The 6,300-nt window shown below is 33.9% G+C and overlaps 1 pseudogene; it reads left to right on the top strand.

Moving 5' to 3' along the window:
• The first annotated feature begins 604 nt into the window (after positions 1-604).
• On the top strand, positions 605-1,575 carry LOC106973052 (40S ribosomal protein S15a-like; annotated as a pseudogene).
• Positions 1,576-6,300: the final 4,725 nt, after the last annotated feature.

Below are 6,300 nucleotides of genomic sequence, written 5' to 3' on the forward strand. Positions count from 1 at the left end.
CTTCACTTATGGTAAGACACTAAATAAACTCTTTATTGTATAAATGAATGAATGCAATTATAGAAGAAACATGTTTCCCTGGTACTAAATTTTAAAATAAAAATGTTACACAATGTTTTGAATAGGGACATACTTAGAGATGGACAGTGTTTTCAACATCAGTGTTATAGCAATTCTAAGTTAACATTCTGAGCTTACATTATACTATATTCTTTGATCAAGTTGTCTCAAGGAATGTATGGATGGCATATCCATTAGATTTTTTTTTTTTTGAGAGAGAGAAGGAGAGAGAGAGGGAGAGAAAGAAAACAGGAGAGGGGCAGAGGGAGAGGAAGAGAGAAAATCTTAAGCAGGTTCTATGCCTAACATGGAGCCTGTTGTGGGGCTCGATTTCAGGACTGTGAAATCACGACCTGAGCTGAAATCGAGTCAGATGCTTAACTAAATGTGCCATCCAGGAGCCCCCATTAGATTACCTTTTCTAAATACCTTGTTTTTTGGCAATTTTGAAAACTTAGAAAATGGATTTTGATAACTAATTTCTTTGATGAGTAAAAACTGTTGATATCTCTAGCTCTTTCCACCATCTTTCCGTGTCACCATAATGGTGTGCATGAATGGCCTGGCAGATGCTCTCAAGAGCATGAACAATGCCAAAAAGAGAGTCAAATGCCAGGTTCTTATTGATTAGGCCATGCTCCAAAGTCATGGTCCAGTTTCTAACCGTGTTGATGAAGCATGGTTATATTGGCGAATTTGAAATCGTTGAAGATCACAGAGCTGGGAAAATTGTTGTGAACCTCATGGGCAAGTTAAACAAGCGTGGAATGATCAGCCCAGATTTTTTTTTAAACTTGAATTTCAGTTATTTAATGAAATCAATTCTAAACAGGATATTAAAATTAAAAAATAGAGCCATGAAATGACAAGCTTATGTTATGGGTAGAAATATGATAAATTATATATGAATTAAAAAGATATTAAACACAACAAAAGCTTTTCAAAAATGTTTTCTTAGAATTCAGAATTTATGAAGGTAGATGAAGAAGAGGTGAAGTTTCCAGGAATGAACTTTGATGAAGTAATTGATATCACACAGGTAACAAAGCTTAGAAACCATGAGAAATTATTTTTCTACCAGCATTTTTTTATGTGATTGATTCTTTTCTTTAAAGACTTTATTATTATTTTTTAGAGCAGGTTTAGGTCCACAGTAAAAATAATAGGGAAGTACAGAGATTTCCCATATACCTTCTACCCCCACACATGCATAGACTTCCCTGCTATTAACATCCCCCTCTAGAGTGGCACATTTGTTAAAATTGATGAACCTACATTGACACATCTTAATCACTCAAAGTCCATAGTTTACCCTAGAGTTTACTCTTGATGATGTATATTCCATGGTGATCAGCCCGATTTGATGTATAACTGAAAGATCTAGAAAAATTGCAGAGTAATCTGCCCTCATTCTGCCAGTTTGGTTTCATTGTACTAACAATCTCAGCTGGACCATGGAGAAGCAAGACAAAACACACAGGAAATAAAATTCTGGGATTCTTTCTAGGGATATGATACATATGTGCAAATAAATTGCCTCAACTGGAAAAAAAAAGTTGATATTTAAAGTTGATTGATGGCAGATCCATATTCTTTAGAAATTGGACTATCAAGTGATATTATTTAACTTTCCATTGTAAATGTTGAGATATTGATGCTAATAACTCTCCTAAACTAAAGGGAATATTACTCATGTAAGAAACTATACATTAAATGCAATCCCTATCAAAATACCAAGAGCGTTTTTCAGAGAACTAGAACAAATACAACTCAAATGAATATGGAACCACAAAAAGCCGTGAATGGCCAAAGAAAACTTGAGAAAGAAAATCAAAGCTGGAGGTACCACAATTTTGGGTTTCAAGATATACTACAAAGGCATAGTAATCAAAACAGTATGATATTGGCACAAAAACAGGCACATAGATCATGGAACAGAACAGAAAGCCCAGAAATAAAATTATGCTTTTGTGGTCAATTTATGACAAAGGAGGCAAGAATATAGAATGGGGAAAAGATCGTTTCTTCAATAAATGGTTTTGGGAAAACTGGATAGCTTTATGAAAAAAGAGTGAAACTGGACCACTTTCTTATACCATACACAAAAATAAACTCAAAATGTATTAAAGATCTAAATCTGAGACCTGAAATAAAAATCCTAGAAGAGGACACAGGCAGTAATTTCTCTGACATTGGTCATCACAACATTTTTCTGGATATGTCTGCTAAAGCAAGGGAAACAAAAGCAAAATAAACTATTGGACTACATCAAAATAAAAAGCTTTTGCACAGCAAGAGAAACAGTCATCAAAACAAAAAGGCAATCTACTGAATGGGAGAAGATATTTGCAAATGATGAACCCACTAAGAGGTTAATACTTACAATATACAAATAAACAACTCAACATCAAAAAAACAATCTGATTAAAAAATGGGCAGAGGATCTAAATAGGTATTTTTCCAAAGAAGACTTAGAGATGGCCAAAGAAACATGAACAGATGCTCAACATCACTCATCATCAAAGAAAATCAACCACAATGAGATATCACCTTATACCTATTGGGATGGCTAAAATGAAAAACACAAGAAATAACAGGTGTTGGTGAGGAAGTGAAAAATATGGAACCCCGTACACTGTTCCTGGGAATGTAAATTGGTATAGCCACTGTGGAAAACAATATGGGGCTTGCTCAAAAAGTAAAAATAGGAATAATATATGGTCCAATATATTCTACTACTGTGTATTTACTCAAAGAAAATGAAAACATGAATTCAAAAAGATACGTGGATCTCTGTTATGGTAGCATTATTTACAATAGCCTAGATGTGGAAGCAACATAAATGGCCATTGATAGATAAATGGATAAGGAAATGTTGTATGTATGTATATGTTGTATACATACACACACACACACGCACACACACATATAAACTGGAGTATTACATAGCCATAAATAAGGTTGAGATCGTATCACTTATGACAACATGGATGGACCTAGAGCTTATTATGCTAAGTGAAATAAGTCAATCTAAGAAACAAATATATGATTTCACTGGTATGTGGAATCTAAAAAAAAATCAAACGAATAAACAAGCAGAATCAGACTTATAAATAGAGAACAAACTGATGGTTGCCAGATGGAAGGGGTATGGGCAAAATGGGTGAAGGAGAGTGAGAGGGACAGGATTTGAGTTACAGAATGAATAAGTTACAGAAATAAAAGGTACAGCATAGTGAATATAATCAGTGGTATTGTAATTATATTAAATGGAGACGGATGGTAGCTACACTTGTGGTAAGCATAACATAACATAGAAAGAAGTTGAATCACTATGTTGTACACCCTGAAACTAACATGACATTGTATGCATGTAGCTAATGTATTAATGCATTAACTAAAGTATTTAATATATTAACTACTACATAAAATCAATGCCTAACTATATTCAAATAAAAATTCTTAAAAATAAATAATCCATCACTACATCATACCTTCCAAACTAAGAAGCTTAAGCCAATAAACATTTCTTATTTTATAATACTTTATACTTTCTGGGTCAAGAATGTGACCCCAGAATAAGTAGATGCCCATGGCTCAAGATCTTAGCTGTTGGTATTTGTGGTATCATCTGATGGGTTTGATGGGGATGGATGGGGCCAGAGATTTTGCTTCCAAGATCATTCATGTGGCTGTGGATAGGCCTCAGAAGATATGCTTCTAAGTTCACTCACGTGGTGGCTAGTAGGCCTCAATTTCTCACCTCATAGGCTGTCTGAATGTCCTCACAGCAGGATGGCTGGTGACTTGAAAGAGAGAGCCAGAGAGTGGGAAAGACAGAGCACCTGAGGTAGAGACTACAATCTTTTTTTAACCTAATATTGGAAGAAAGTCCCATTACTTCTGTATTTTACTCATTAGAAGCAAGTCCATAAGTTCAATCCACAATTAGGGTGGTGATTATTCTAAGGCTTGAACACCAGGAAGTGATTTCTGAGGCTGCCTATCATGGCAAGAGTATGTAAAGCGAAAGCTAGAATTTTCATGAGCAATTCAAATTTCTGCATTGTAGAATGTGTGAAAATTCTTAACTTCAATAATTTGAAAACCATGCTTATTATTTGGCAATTCTCGCAGAAAAGTTTTTCTATGATTATTTCAAGCAATTTTTGAGAGTCCAATGGTGGGGGACACTAGTCTAGTTGGTCTTGAAATTGGTTTATAACTATTACACTGAGGCAAACAACCTAAATTTATTGAAGAGAAACCTGCCACGATGTTTTGCAGAGATATCTAATACTTCATTTTCAAATATTTTCCTCTTTATTTTTCATAGTGCATATGCATAAACTTTCTAAATCTTATAGTTTATTAATTTTTCTTTCAGCTATGTCCAGCTGGTTGCTTATTTTTTTTTAATGTTTATTTAATTTTGAGAAAGAGAGAGGGAGAGAGAGAGACAGAGCAGGAGTGGGGGAGGGACAGAGAGAGAGGGAGACACAGAATCTGAAGCAGGCTCCAGGTTCTGAACTGTCAACAAAGAGCCTGATGCGGGGCTCAAACCCATGAACTGAGAGATCATGACCTTAGCCGAAGTCAGCTGCTTAACCAACTGAGCCACCCAGTCACCTCCAACTGGTTGTTTAAATCATTCATTGATTTTTTAAAAGCCAATAATTACATTTTTAAAATTTCTGTTTGTTTTTCATATCTTCCTTTTTGTTTCAATGTCCTGGTGTTTTTTTTTTTTTTTTTAATTATGGTTCCTATTGTCTCTAACTATTTTAAGCATAGTTTTTAAAATAGTCCTACTTCAGATGGTTTTATTGCCTCCAGTTTTTGAATGTATTATACCACCCACTATTTATTTGATGACTCCTGCTTCTGTTAGATCATTTCTTTATGTGGTTTGTAAATTTTGATTTTGAACTTCTCTTAAATAAGGATTTTACTCCCTGTTGGAATTCTGGGGACCATAGGTTGTTGAAGGGACAACAGGTAGTCATGTTTGTTCAATTGGTTTAGGACTAGTTTTTAATTTCTCGACTTGAGGATTTTGCTACCATCCTGAAAGAGGGCGTATTACCATGAAGTCTGTAGTTTTCATCTTTAAAGGAGAATTTTATTTTTTTCCACTTAGACTCTCAGGCTAAATGAGATATCCAGACTTCTCCAGGTGTAGTGATCTACCACTCAGGAATCATTCTTTCATTGTCCTTGTTTTTAATAGGGATCTCAGGTACTACATATAATCTCACATAAGTCCCAAGGTCATGTTCATATCCCAAATGGCCATTTAATCTGAAGTTCCTAGAAATGAGGCTTTACCTGAGCCTGATAACTTCTTGAACATCTACTGTGTCACTTTATAAATTTGTGCTTTTACATTTCTTCTTTGTTGCTGGCACCTAAGATTTTATCTTTCTTTTCTTTACATCTATATATATATATATATACGTATATATACACATATACATATATATACATATATGGTAAATATTTATTTTTATTTTTATTTACCTTATTTTATTTATTTTATTTACCTTATTTATTATTATTTATCCTTTATTTACCTTATTTATAAGGCTGTCTATTCTCCCATTCTTAATTTTCCTTATTTTGTTTTGTCCTTATACTTAGACATCATAACTTCAGATCTTGCCCTAAATGAAATCTATGTCTATGTATAGCCTTTCATTTCTTCTCACCCACCAATTACTCCCTATATGTGTCTAGGCACCTACTGTATCATTTTTTTACCCTATAATTTAAAACTATATACATAAAACACTTATGGGGTGAGAAGGCATAAATCCTTCTAGCTAAAGAAATGCAATTAGTGCTTTGGGGAATTTGAGTGTATCATTGAAAAATCCTGTTATTTAGGGTGGTGGTGTGGTATGGTATAAAGAGAAGTAATAGAAATGTTCACAACAGAGCCCTAGGATATAAAAGTCTCTTTGTGTTTTTCATTACGAGGTCATTACTTGCCCTTCTTTACAAAATAAACAGGAAGAATTGTTTCCAGGTACTAAAGTTCAAGAGTTGGGGGACAAACTTGCAAAATAAAAACTGAAATACTTAAAGGACTCAAACTGAGAAACAAAAATTTAAAGATGGAAACTTTCGTATGTTAACAGAAATAGGATTGCTATTTCTAAAAGCTGCAAGTATGTCTAAATATTTTCATTGAAACACTGTACAGTAAACTTTTGCAACTTTACAAATTATATAACCAAA

The sequence above is a fragment of the Acinonyx jubatus genome, chromosome B2 (genome assembly GCF_027475565.1).
Source record: "Acinonyx jubatus isolate Ajub_Pintada_27869175 chromosome B2, VMU_Ajub_asm_v1.0, whole genome shotgun sequence".
Classification (NCBI taxonomy): Eukaryota; Metazoa; Chordata; class Mammalia; order Carnivora; family Felidae; genus Acinonyx; species Acinonyx jubatus.